Source organism: Sabethes cyaneus, chromosome 3 (genome assembly GCF_943734655.1).
Source record: "Sabethes cyaneus chromosome 3, idSabCyanKW18_F2, whole genome shotgun sequence".
In the NCBI taxonomy this organism is placed as follows: domain Eukaryota; kingdom Metazoa; phylum Arthropoda; class Insecta; order Diptera; family Culicidae; genus Sabethes; species Sabethes cyaneus.
Window position 1 is genome coordinate 56,585,679 of NC_071355.1, and position 13,973 is coordinate 56,599,651.

Consider the following 13,973-nt stretch of genomic DNA (forward strand, 5'->3'; position numbering starts at 1 on the left):
TTTCTCCTCCCGTCGTTGGACACGCGCGACGCGCAGACGTATCTCAGCGATAACAAGATGATGGTCGGATGCAATGTCAGCGCTGCGTTTGTTGCGTACATCAAGAAGGCTCCTTCTCCATTTCCGGCTGATGCAGATGTGGTCGATTTGGTTTTCTGTTCGGCCGTCGCGGGAAACCCACGTGACTTTATGTACTGGTCTATGGGGGAAGAGCGATCCACCAATGACCATGTCGTTATTACCACAGAATTCTGTAAACAGCTCCCCGTTTTCGCTCATCTCTCCTAGGCCATGGCGTCCCATGACGCGTTCAAGGTCCGCGTTGTTTGAGCCAATATTCGCGTTGAAGTCGCCCATGTGAATTTGGATGTCCCACTTCGGGACTTTCTCAACCACGCTGTTCAGCTGGCTGTAAAAGCTCTCTTTCTCCTGCAGGTCGGCAGCATCTGTTGGCGCATAGCACTCGATTGCCGTAAGGTTCCTAACCCGTGTTCTAAATCTGGCAACGATTATTCGCTCATTTATTGGTTCCCACTTCATCAGGGCCGCATGTGCCCCTGGGCTCAGTAGGAATCCAACTCCTCTTTCACGAGTAGCATTTTCACCTCGTATGCCAGAGTAGAGCAAGACTTGCCCGGATGATGTCCTGTGTTCGCCAGTACCCGGCCAGCGGATCTCGCTCAGCCCCAGGATTTCAAGCTTCAGGCGGCTAGCTTCCCTTGCAAGTTGAGCCAGCTTGCCCTGCTGGGCAAGGGTCAGTATATTCCATGTTCCGATTCGTGTCCGTGTTTTCATGCTAAAGGTCGTTGCCAATAATCCGGAGAGATTTCTTCTTTCATTTTCATTAACTTTTTGTGTGTTCTGGTACAGTAGGCTGTTAACCTAAGGTCCTTATCGCGCTGATGGGGCTGCCATCTTAATGTGGGCGGGAGCCACTGTGCCCCCTTTCTTGTTAGTATACGACAACCGAAGTTGCGTACCCCAGCCGGCACCTCGTGGAGGTAGGAATAGGAGTTAATGAACAGGTTATGGAATGCACATGTTCACCCTTTGCCAGCCAAATCACAGATCACAATCAACACCTGGAAGAAAACTAAGTACAAACTAGATAAATTGAACATTATTTCCCATTTGACGGACATTTTTATTCATGTAACAAAAATTCGAATTTAATTACGCAACTTTCAAACCACATGAACAGTCATCATCAAACTTAGAAGTTAAGGTGTTGAAGAAATCTTCCTGTAGTAAATTTCATCATCAAAATTAATTCAGCCATCTCCGAGAAAAGCGAAAAGTGCACTTAAACAGAAAATCCTCAGTTGGCGAAACTGAGTCGAATGGAATCTAATACACGGCTCAACTGATCTCGTTTAGAAGTTGGGTGTTAACAGGAATTGCTAAAACTTTCTGGAAAGACAACAATTTCCTATCATCTTAAGCTTTTGCAATTAACTAAGACAGCAATAGATGTAAATACACAGTGTAATTGATTTACCAAGAAAACTGAAGCCATTAACTTGGTCGCTCGTATGTCGAACAAACATCCAATCGCTGTTGAATTATTTTTGTGCAAACTAAGTTGGGAAAGTTTCCCACCTTTCTGCATTTCCAATCAGCATGCAGCCAAAAAGTTTTTCCTCTTCCGGTGAAACCGTGCGCATTGTTTCACGTGCCAAGTGAAGCTTTATGCAGGTGATGTAGGTACCTACCTACTTTCTTACTGCGAACGAACGAGCCCATCGATCGCTCGGTGGAGGTGTCGTCGGAGGGGTTGTCGATGGTCGCCTTGTTTAGGAGGACGGCAGTAGCATGCACTCATCTCCCCGGGGTCCTTTTTCTCTCGGTTTCTTTATGCACATTTTTAATTAAATTACAGAACTTTACTTATTAATTTTCTTGTCGGCTCGTAATCGTGCCGAACAAAATAATGAACAGTCAGCCGACGGCCTCGCGGTGGCTTTATGAACAATGCAAAATGGCAGACACATTCGCTTTGGGGAGGGTAAATTCGACGATTCTAGTTTGGGGATTCGAAGGAGCTTTACCTACATCCAAATTAAATCTTCCTGCATTCATATCTAACTTATATGTAAGTATTGTTACAATCCGTACATTTGCATGTCATCATCGTTACCTTACTTTAGTTTATTCGATTCGAATGAAATCAAACTGAAAAAGGATAAATACACACTAAAAGGTATGAAAGCATCGAATCATTTACAATTTTTCTTCGTTTTCGGTTTTACTCTTTTTTTTGCGAATTGTCATCCAGAACGTGTGTTGATTACTGTCCGAAAGCTGACAGCCAAATAGCAACCCGCAAAGTTCCTCACAAAATAATACATTGTAATTGGATTTCTTCCATTTTTTTTAATTTTCAATTTTTTTCGCCTTCATCGTCGCGGTTACTGCCAAGTTTTCATTCCTGCGGCGGTTCCGTGTGCAACGGTTGCGAAAATTATCGAAAATTAAATTATAAATTACGGCAAGGAATTGCCGATGAACTTCTTTCGTTTTTCTTTCCAGATGCTCGCGGAAGGGAACAAAAAATGCATCTGCAAAAATATGCGGAAATTGTAAGAAAACCGACCCCGCAGTTTTCAGTGAAAGTTTGTCTGCCAGTTCATGCTCAAGCTCTCGGTCGATGTCGGCGGGGAAAAAGTGCAGCCATTCGTCCGACGGAGCTGTCGAGTTGAGAATTATTGTCAAGTAAGCTTAAAACATTTATCACTTCATCCGCGCGATCATCTCGACAACGAGCTGTTTTTTGTCCTTCCTTCGTGAAAATTTCATGTTTGGTCGTTCGTTCCGTTGGAAATCAACAGTAGAGGGTACCTACCCCAGCCAGTCAGCCAGGATTGGGAAAAGAATAAAACTTTGCAAATCTCATCAATAATCACAGCACACGGGAGGGCAGGGAGTGTATTTTTGCAGCTCGTTCTCGTTTCCAGCGCGCGCTCGGATTCCGTTCCGATCGAAAATGAAAACTTTTCCAACTCGCTGCCAGATTAAGTTTAGTTTAAGTTGTCGTTTCAATTGTTATAGAGCGTGTAGCTTTCTTTCGGTTTTTCGTCCGCAATCTTTTTTTTTTCCTCTTTCAACAAATAGAACTTGCCAACTGAGTTGGTAATTCGATTGATATTCGACGTTTTTTTATGCATGAGTTGTCAACAGATTGAAGGTTTTATGATGAAGTTCAGTTATTTCATAAGTTTGCGAGAAAATTTATCAATTCATCTTATTCTAAATGGTTAGTGCTATTTGAATTTGATAGTAACGGTTTGATTGAAATAAATAATTTGATAATCTAACGGTATCTCTACACTCAGGAGTTTTTTCACCTATGATTAGTTTTGGTTATGTGTTAAAATTTTGGAGGAAACATGAAATTATGCCAACCAAATTTTCTTAACTGACATTTAAGAATTATGATAGAAATTTGATTTAATTACCATAAAACTGAAAGAAAAGTTTCGTGAAGATGACGCCATGTCTGATGACTTTCTGATACCTTCCAGCAACTGTTTTCCGTATAATAAATGCAGTAACATATTGCCATTATTAGTTGACGTAAGCCATTGAAAGAGGCATTAGAATGCCAAAATATCAACAAACTTATAAGCTGACTGAAGCCGTATTAATCGGCACTGTTCTTTTCTTGAAATCTAGGGTAAGGGCACTATAATTCGACCTATGAAACCAACGCATAGCAAACAAAATGCAATATATCGTCCAAATAGCGCTATTTTTTCGAAAATATGATAGAATAGTACGAAAGGATGTATATTTAATTAACATTTAAAAGCAAATAAGTGTACGATTTATATTTTTTCACTCATTTTCTCGTTTCAATTCAATATCCCATTGGGCTAATTTTCGCCCCTTTGTTTTAGTTTTCGACCCTTGCGTGTTCTAATATTCGACCCAAGTACAAAGTAATGTATTTTCAAAGTCGAGGGTTGTTTAAATTGATGAATTTAATGCAAAAAAATAACTGCAGCATTTTTGTAATATCACATTGGTATTATTTTTTTTTTACTAAACCGTAAGCCTTGTTTTGTAGACTATTTCAATTACCCTTCTCCTTTGAATGAATAGATGTAACATGTTTGAAATGCAATCCCGGAAAACGCCTGAAGTCATACAATTGCTTTCGGGTCTGAATACTTTCCACTTCCATGGCTTTTGAACGATGGGTCGAAAAATGAAACAAGCGTCTTTGAAAGCATACAGCAGGCTGTTTCGACCGGTCGAAATCTGGAACACAAACAGTTTCGCGTTTCAATTTTCGTACTTTTTTAAACGTCTTTAATTACATCATAAAAAAACAAATATGCACTGCAACAAAAGAAAATTGGACAGAAATATTGCCTTTTCTTTGTATAATAACATATTGCATGAATTCAGTGTCCTAATATACACAATTTATGGAAATTTTGATTCCGTATCTGTTTTCACTAGACGAAAAGAAATCACTCGAACTCCAGTCCCAGTTTCATAAACTTGATTATTTGGACGTGCAGACGCAAATTTTGATGGGGTATTGCAAAATTTCTTGCAAAATAACAACCTTGACAATATCCTAAATAATAGCTTTTCTCTACCTTTTTCTCAGCAATCTATCTGATGAATGTTTCAGCAGTGGTGCGAAAACTAGCACAGGGTCGAAAACTAGATCCCTTACCCTATCTATTTTATTTTTATATTCTATCGAAGCATTCCAACTCGCTGACCAGATCTCCCACAAAGGTCAGGTGTAGGTAGGTGTAAACCACCATGGGAAAAGCAACCAATAACACAGGATTCATTTAGCGCATCGTTACCTGTATAGATTTAATTGAAAGACTAGTACATTTATTTATTGCGTGAAATCGCGTTAACAGCTGGCTGGCCCGTGTAGGTACGTGTTTGATTGGCTTTCATGAGGTCCAATCCCTGTGCAGACGCTCTCGTTGTGGTCGTCGGGCAGAAATTGATGCGTGGCCTAGCGCTGACCGTACGCGTCGTACACCGGTGCGATGGGTGATTTCGACCGAGAGTGGATTAGGTATATGAGGTGCGAATGGGCTAAGAATTACGTGAACTAGGGCTCTCTGGTCTGGTGAAATAATTCTGATGATGACCGAAACCGAATCATGCTGTTCTGTTATTATTAGCTACCCCGACGCATGGGAATGTTTATTGATTTATTGCTGTAGCATTAGAGTTAGAATAATGAGAATTATTTATAAATTGATTACAATTTGTGAGAATTTTCGCGGTGTAATTATGTTTCTATTAATTTTGGATTTTGGATTTTGAATTGTGTGTTTAAATCAAAAGTGTGTAAAAAAAGTGGAAAATGGAAATTATATATTTAATTTTCTGTGTAGATTAATGATGCAAAATGGAAAGGAAAAAGCTATATTAATTGGCAACGATTACATGGCAAGATATCTCTTGTTGTACCACCTGACAAATACAGTGAAAAATTTATTGCGAAATCAATTTTTAACATCTACAGTATCTTTCATGAGATTAACTCCTAACAATGAAGTGTAATCATTTCTTTACAGGTTAGCTCTGTATACACAATTGAACTCAATTCTCACATGCAGGGGGATCCAACAGTTGAACGCAAGAGCTGGTTGCATGCAAGAGCTCATACAAACAACACCTCGCGCGGATAATATCTTGCATTGTATGTTGCATGCGGTGTTAGAGGAGAGCGTCCTACGCTTCATGTCTTTAGCAACAACATAGAAAAAATTTAAGCCCATTTAGAATGACCTATTCTAAGAAAGAAAGCTCTGATAGTAAGTCAAGTTCTTCAATAAATTCTTTTATAAGAACATTCACATTCTCAGTTTCTAAATTAAAGTTTCTGATTGATATAGTTTCTACCGAATTGTTGACAAATTATTAATTGAAACGAAATTCGCACAAACGTACAGCATACCTACTGTGTGTGTTACCTGACTCACTGCGAATATGCGTTGTGTTCGCGGGATCATGTTGGTTCGAAAGGTTACGAAAAATATCACTTTTGTATCGAAAATATCGTTAATTTTGATCACTAAAAATGACGTACTTAGACGTTATATTTCAAGTGCCAGTAGTACGCAATAATTGTATCGTGAAACTAAATTGTTATTTATGGAACTTTTTACAAGTTAAATGCAATAACAAAAGCACAACTTATAACAACTCGTTTGTTATCGATATTAGCTGCATATGCTTTATCTATACCTATAAATAAGGATTTCTGTCTGTCTGTCTGTCTGTCTGTCTGTCTGTCTGTCTGTCTGTCTGTCTGTCCGTATGTTCCTTATAGAATCGAAAACTACTGAACCAATCGGCATGAAAATATGCATGTAGAGGTTTTTTGGGGCCAGGAAAGGTTTTAGTGATGGTTAGAAACCCCTCCCCCCATTAAGAGGGGGGGCTTCGATACAAATGAAACACAAATTTCTCCATAACTCGACAACTAATCAAGCAAATAGAACAAAATTTGGCATGTGGGTGTTTTAGGTGACAAGAATTTATTCTATGGTAAATTGAGACCCCTCCCCTCTTTATAAGGGGAATTATAACACCTCTCCTCTTTAAAAGGGGGGGCTTCCATACAAATTTCCTCAGAACTCGAGAACTAATCACGCAAATGGAACCAAATTTGGCATGTGAAGGTTTTCGAGGGCAATAATATTTTCTATAGTAAATTAGGACCCCTCCCCACTTTAAGAGGGGGGGCTCCTGTACCAAAGAAACACAATTTTCCTCATAACTCGAGAAGTAATTAAGCAAATGGAACCAAATTTGGCATGTGAGTGTTTTTGGAGACAAAAATTTTTTCTATGATGAATTGGGACCCCTACCCGTTTTAGGAAGGGGGGCTCCTATACAAAGGAAATGCAAATTTCCTCACAACTCGAGATTTAATCAAGCAAATGGAACCAAATTTGGCATGTGCCAGTTTTCTAGGACATGAATATATTCTATAGTGAATTAGAACCCCTCCCCACTTTAAGAGGGGGGGCTCCTATACAAACGAAATACAAATTTCCTCATAACTCGAGAACTAATCAAGCAAATGGAACCAAATTTGGCATGTGAAAGTTTTCGAGCGCAAGAATATTTTCTATGGTGAATTGGGACCACTCCCAACTTTAAGAGGGGGGGGCTCCTATACAAACGAAATACAAATTTCCTCATAACTCGAGAACTAATCAAGCAAATGGAACCAAATTTGGCACGTGGGTGTTTTTGGAGACAAAAATTTTTTCTATGATGGATCGGGACCCCTACCTACTTTAGGAGGGGGGGCTCCTATACAAATGAAATTCAAATTTCCTCATAACTCGAGAACTAATCAAGCAAATAGAACCAAATTGGGCATGTGGAGGTTTTTGGAGGCAAAAATATTTTCTATGGTGAATTAGGACCCCTCCCAACTTTAAGAGGGGGTGCTTCTACACAAATGAAATACAAATTTCCTCATAATTCGAGAACTAATCAAGCAAATGGAACCATATTTGGCATGTGGGTGTTTTTGGAGGCAACCATTTATTCTATGATGAATTATGACCCCTTACCTTTTTAAGAGGGGGGGCTCTCATACAAACGAAATACAAATTTCCTCATAACTCTAGAACTAATCAAGCAAATGGAACCAAATTTATCATGTGGGTGTTTTTGTAGGCAAGAATATTTTCTATGGTATATTTTCTATGGATTTCCCAACTTTAAGAGGGGGGGGGCTCCTATACAAATGAAAAACAAATTTCCTCATAACTCGAGAACTAATCAAGCAAATGGAACCAAATTTGACATGTAAGTGGTTTTGGACGCAAGATTTTTTTGTATGGTGAATTGAGACCCCTCTCTTCTTTAGAAAGCGAGTTATGGCCCATCTCCCCTTTAAGAGGGTGGGCTTCCATACAAATGAAATGCAAATTTCCTCTTATCTCGAGAACTAATCAATCGAATGGAACCAAATTTGGCATGTGGGAGTTTTAGATGGCAGAAGTTTTTTCTATGGTGAATTACGACCCCTTCCCCTTTTAAGAGGGGAGCTCCCATACAAATGAAATTCAAATTTCCTTATAACTTGAGAACTAATCAAGCAAATGGAACCAAATTTGGCATGTGGGAGATTTTGGAGTCTTGAATTTATTTTACGATAGTTAGAGACCTCTCACCCCTGTGGTAGGGGGATGTGGACTCTCATACAAATAAAACAGTAATTTTTGCGAAACTCAAAAACTAATCGAACTCGAGAAATTCGAGACTCTTCCATAAAACATTAGTCAATACAAGACCACAAAAACTATCTATAGTAACATTAGATCATTCAGGACGAGACGGTCGCGAGTGTTGCCGGTGACCCGCCGTCGGAAGCGCCGCCCACTGGGGGGCTTGCAAAACTTGAGATTGTGACAAAGATCATCCGAGATTCATGATTTATGTACAACACAGGTTAATTTGTGGCAATACGAAGTTTGTCGGGTCAGCTAGTAAACGAATAAAACGTATGGTTACGTTTTATTTTAATAACACGTAGGGTATGGGAGGGTATTTCGAGCACACTACTAAATTCGGCATACATTACCTTTTTTCACTGCGCTTTCCCAAATAAAAACTTTGCCGCTATAAAACAATAATGAAACGGATGTAGCACTAATAAGCTTTAATGTGTTATAACTATTTTCATAAAAATGTAAGTAATTTGCTAAATTTTATTCAATAAACATCAAAACCACTATTTTTCCACTGGCACATAATCAGGCTGAAAAAACCAGCAGCAATCACTTACGCGTATCCGCTCTTGATGATGGTTTGGAAAACACACAATTATGATCGCGTTTACTTATTCTAGCAACTAAACAGCTGTGAATATGATGTCACAGAATAATTTTACTTCTTTTCATCACGGAAGAACACAAAAAGCTCCCTTCTGATATGAAAATATAAATCAATTTTCATTCACTAGCAGTCTGTAGCATTTTGCTTTTAATTTCAGCATATGGTGCTTTATTTACACTACTACCAAGATGTGATGCAGTTGCGCCTGAAACTCTTCTATCGTGTTGACATAGCTATTATTTGAGTGACAACCACTTGTTTCTGGTGCTAATGTATATATACGATTCAACTAGCGCCAGCAGCAAGCTGTTGTCACTGCAAAACTAGTTATCTTCAATGAACCGGTATCTAGGCAATACCGACACGTTATCCATCGGTCTCTGTTTTGATCTGTTTTTGAAAAGCATTTAATCCCTGTGCAGGCTATTTCGACTGGTCGGATTTAAAAAAACACAGACACCACTATAGAAAATGGGCCCAATTTAGCCGTAGCGACTTCATCATTTCTCGCGACTATAACTCAAATTTAGTAGCGTTTCATTAAGACCAAAATACACGCCGATATTCAGTAAATATTATTCCATCAACTGGTATAAAAATCTTGTCTCGAATGAATATAGTTTTAACGTAATTCCTGAATATTGTTTAAGCTACCGCTTAATGGGCTGAAAATACCCTCCCGTACCCTATATTCGCAGTGAGTCAGGTAAAACAGTAGTATATAACTTGACATTCATACAAGTTTCATTTACGTTAAAAGTTTGTAAATTTTAATTTGTTTTTAAGCTCTGTAGGTCAACTGAAATATTACCCAAGGAACAATTTCTGCACAGTAAACGTTTATACGATAAGCTTTATTCAACTCAGGCTGAATAGCTGCTTCCAAAACATATCTAAACGCCTCTGTTAAATGCTTATGCACTTGGTTCTTTGAGCACGTTTGCTGATTGATTATCTACCTTCAAGGATGTAGCCAGAAAATGTTCTTAGAAGTAACCCCCTCTAAAAAAATCTAATATAACCTAACTTCGATAAAGCCTAAAAATACTTTTATATGTTTATGTCTCCTCGCCTTCAATTTATAAATAAAAATAGATAGCAGATTTGGCTTCCATTGATCGAGTTATTGAATTCTAGTGTCATTTAAGGTATCGCACGATAAGTTTTTGTTTATGGACAAAACTGGCCGCTGGTCTGGGTTATCCCGGAAGTCCCCGGAACTTGCCCATATATAACCCACGTGGCGCTAGGTAGTTGATCTGGCTGGCAGTGATCTAGTTTTTAAATTCTGGTGTAATTTGAGGTGTCGCTTGATAAGTATTTGTTCATGTTCGATACTGGCTATTTACCGCAGCAATAACTTAATCCGGAATATTTCCGGTTAATCCCAATACAGCGTAAAACTCCTAAAATGGTCGACAATGGGCAATGTTGCATAAAAATCAATACCGGCTGTGAATTACGTTCATTTTGGAAGTGTCATTGAAGATTTTTATTTACTTTATATGAGCGGTCTGCCTTTTAAAACTTTAAAAAGGCGTAACTCAAAAATTACTCATAGGAAAACTTTGAAATCGAACATTTTGTTCTAGATGTCATTTTTCTTCAAACGTAAAAAAGAGACTATTCGCACCATAATTTTTCGGAATTCTTGTTTTTGAAGGATGATAACTTTTGAACGCATGGTCAGAATGTTGTGATATTAGTATCAACATGTTAGCAAATCTGTTCTGAACATATTTCTCATATTGTCAATTCAAGCCAAATTTCGTATGTGGCTCTGGAGCTCCAAAAGCGAAGGCCGTCTACAGACGGTCTTACCCGTTAGAGGGTTAAACAGGTTTCCTAGGACTCGTAGAGCACGTGGGTTCACCCACTTCTACTCCAGACTTGGACTTGGACCTGAACTTGAACTTGGACTCGGATTTGGACTTTGGCTTGAACTTGAACAGGTACTTGTACTTACTTGCACTTGGATTTGGATTTTTACTTGGACTTGGACTTGGGCTCTTGGTCGCTTTGACTCTTGGGATTTTGGACATTTGGACTATTGGTCTCTTGAACTCTTGGACTCTTGAACTATTGGACTCTTGGGTTCTTGAACTCTTGGACTGTTGGAATCTTGGACTCTCGGATTCTGGAGTCTTGGACTCTTGAACTCTAGGACTCTTAGGACTCTTGGGCTTTTGGACTCTTCGGCTCTTGGATTCTTGGACTGTTGAACTCTTGGATTCTTGGAATCTTACACTCTCGGTTTCTGGGGTCCTTGGACCCTGGGATTCTTTCTTGGATTCTTGGATACTTGGACTCTTGTATTATCGGACTCTTGGAGTCTTGGACTCTTGGACTGTTGGATTCTTGGACTCTTGGACTCTTAGTCTCTTGGACTCTTGAACTCTTGGATTCTTGGACTTTTGGACTCTAGAACTCTCGTATACTTGGACCCTTGGAGTCTTACACCACAGACTAACTGATGTAACACTGAAGCCTCATTCCATCGCTAACGAATTTCCAATTTTCACTTAAGCCAAGACTTAAACAACAGTCGCTGCGCGAGAACACCGCCTGCACTGTTGCCAGATAATACACCAGTAAATTTATAACGTTACTAAATGTATAGCGACCTACTCTGCATAACGCGAAGACTACACCAGGTGTTGCTAGTGTTTTTTCCAAATTTTAGGGGTGTCATTGCAACACTATTTTGTTAGAAAAAATTCGAAGTGTTACGTCTGATGCTGGTACGTCTGTTAGTCTGTGCTTGAACTACTGGTTTCTTAGATTCTTGGAATCTTTGACTCTTGGATACTTGTACTTGGACTTGGACTCTTGGACTCTTGAACTGTTGGACTTTAGGACTCTTGAACACTTGAACTTTTGGACTCTTGTGCACTTGGACTTGGACTTGGACCTACACTTCGACTTGGCTTTAGACTTGGAGCTTGGTCTAGCGCTCAAAATTGGACTTCAGTAGAAACATGGATTTTTGTTTTGAACTAAAACGTGGACGTAACCTTGACTATTAGATTAATCAGGGATTGCGCTAAATAGGAAAAAATGTGGAACAACAATAGCAATGGTTCAAAGAGCTAACGCACATAACTCTCTCCAGACTGTTCTTCGACTTTCGGAAACATCCTGATGCATTCTGTAATCGGTTCATGAGTTTCAAAGGTGGTCCAAACGTGGTGAAACGGTATTTGCAGCAAACAAAGCTTAAGCATACTCGGGTAAGACGGCAGGTTATCAGAATGCCGCCATGGGAGATGCCGTAAAGCCAGTCGAATAAATCGTCGTAACACACGTTGAATCCGTAGGTTCCAAGTAAGATGACTGGGAAGCCAAACCAAATTACAGTTCTCCAGTAGCGAACGAACTAAGGCGCAATACAATAATTGAAAGCAGTGAACACCACTAAAGTTGCGCCCAATGTCAACAATAAATCCAAGTGGACGAGTCACCTTAGAAACAATAATCAATTATTGATTTGTGGTGTAAAACACTAAGGTTGCTAACTTAATCCACTCTGCGTAGTTCAATGTCATCGATAGTATAATTGAAGCAAATTGAATTTCTAATCCGGTGAAAGCTCATAACTTCACGATTTGCTATCCTCATAATAAACCAATTCAGTGTGCACCATTCAGCAAATAGATTGAGCAGATCTTGCATGTGGCGGTAGTTGTTGTGAAAGAAAAACTGCGGAAAACTCCGAGTTCCAGCAGAATCGCAACATCATTAAAGAACAATGGCAAAAGCTATGGTCCCATCGCAAGTTGCTACCTTGAGGAACAATGTATTCTAGTATTGCTAAGATATGAATGAAACCAATCAATCATTTTCTGGGATGCACCAAGTCATTGAAGTTTTCGCAACAGTATTGCATAGTCAGTCCGATCGAAAGCCGCTTTCAGCTCGGTATAGTTGACATCAACCTGTTTCTTGCATTTCCATTTACAAAATACACGTCGAAGTAACCTATAACAAATTAGTATAGACGGATCCAAGGTTAGTCACTCACCTTGGACGGATCGACCAGGCATAAAGCCGTGCTGAACAATGGATTTGTAGTTTTTAGTGCGAGACAGTATTGCACCACTGACAATTATTTCAAACAATGTTGATGCCGCAGAGAGACTAGCAATTCCGCGGTAGGTCCTTACATCATCACGATCGCCAGATTTACTTACTAGAAATATAAACCATTGCTTCCAAATGTCGGGGAATTTGCTTTACTTTGAAATACTTATAAAATATTGTGCATAAAGCCCCAAACTCGGAGAAGTCTACTAAAAATCACACAGGACACAGGTAACACACTGTTTTGGCCTGGTTTCGCGACATGCCGTTATGTGCGTTACATATTGGATTGGTATTCTGAAAACAACGCCGCGTTGGGCTCTGACGAAAGAAAAACTGTGGAAGAAGGTAACGCAGCCTACGATACCGAGAAATTCAAAACGGGTTGGAAAAATCGATGGAACAGTTGTTCAAAACCTGAAAAGGAATATTAGAAAATTAATGCGTGCCTTGGCCAAGTCTACCAAAAATTGACTAATTAATATTTTTTTTGGTTTCTTATATACCTAATTAAAATGAATTTGTTTCATCTGAATTCGGATTACTTCGTATCTAAATAATTTTTTTGTAAACCCATAATTTACGATGCGGTCCACGACTTAAATAAATAAATAAACATTTCAATCGTGGATACAGTCCTCAGTTAGCAGTCAGGCTACACGACATTCCTGAAGAGATAAACCAAAACAAACTTGTTGGACACTATTGTGTCACTCATAACTTTGAAATATCGTCCAACTCTCTGGCAGTGTACCTGTGGATATTTGTTTGGTCAACAAGCACATGGTATAAACAAGATCAACAAGTTGAATTTTTGTTTACAAACAGTAACAACAAATTGCTGATTACCGGCACCCACTTGTTGGAATTGTTTACCATGAATTTCATTCAACAAGTAGTTGAATGAAGCACGTGATTCGCAAAACCCTACGTTACCATCGTCCTGGCGACTACTGCGATTTCGTTTACGGCATTCAAACAAATTGACAGAATTTTCATTCTTAAATCGGAAGACCTAAAATGCATTAGTTCTGTGCTAATTTTCTAAA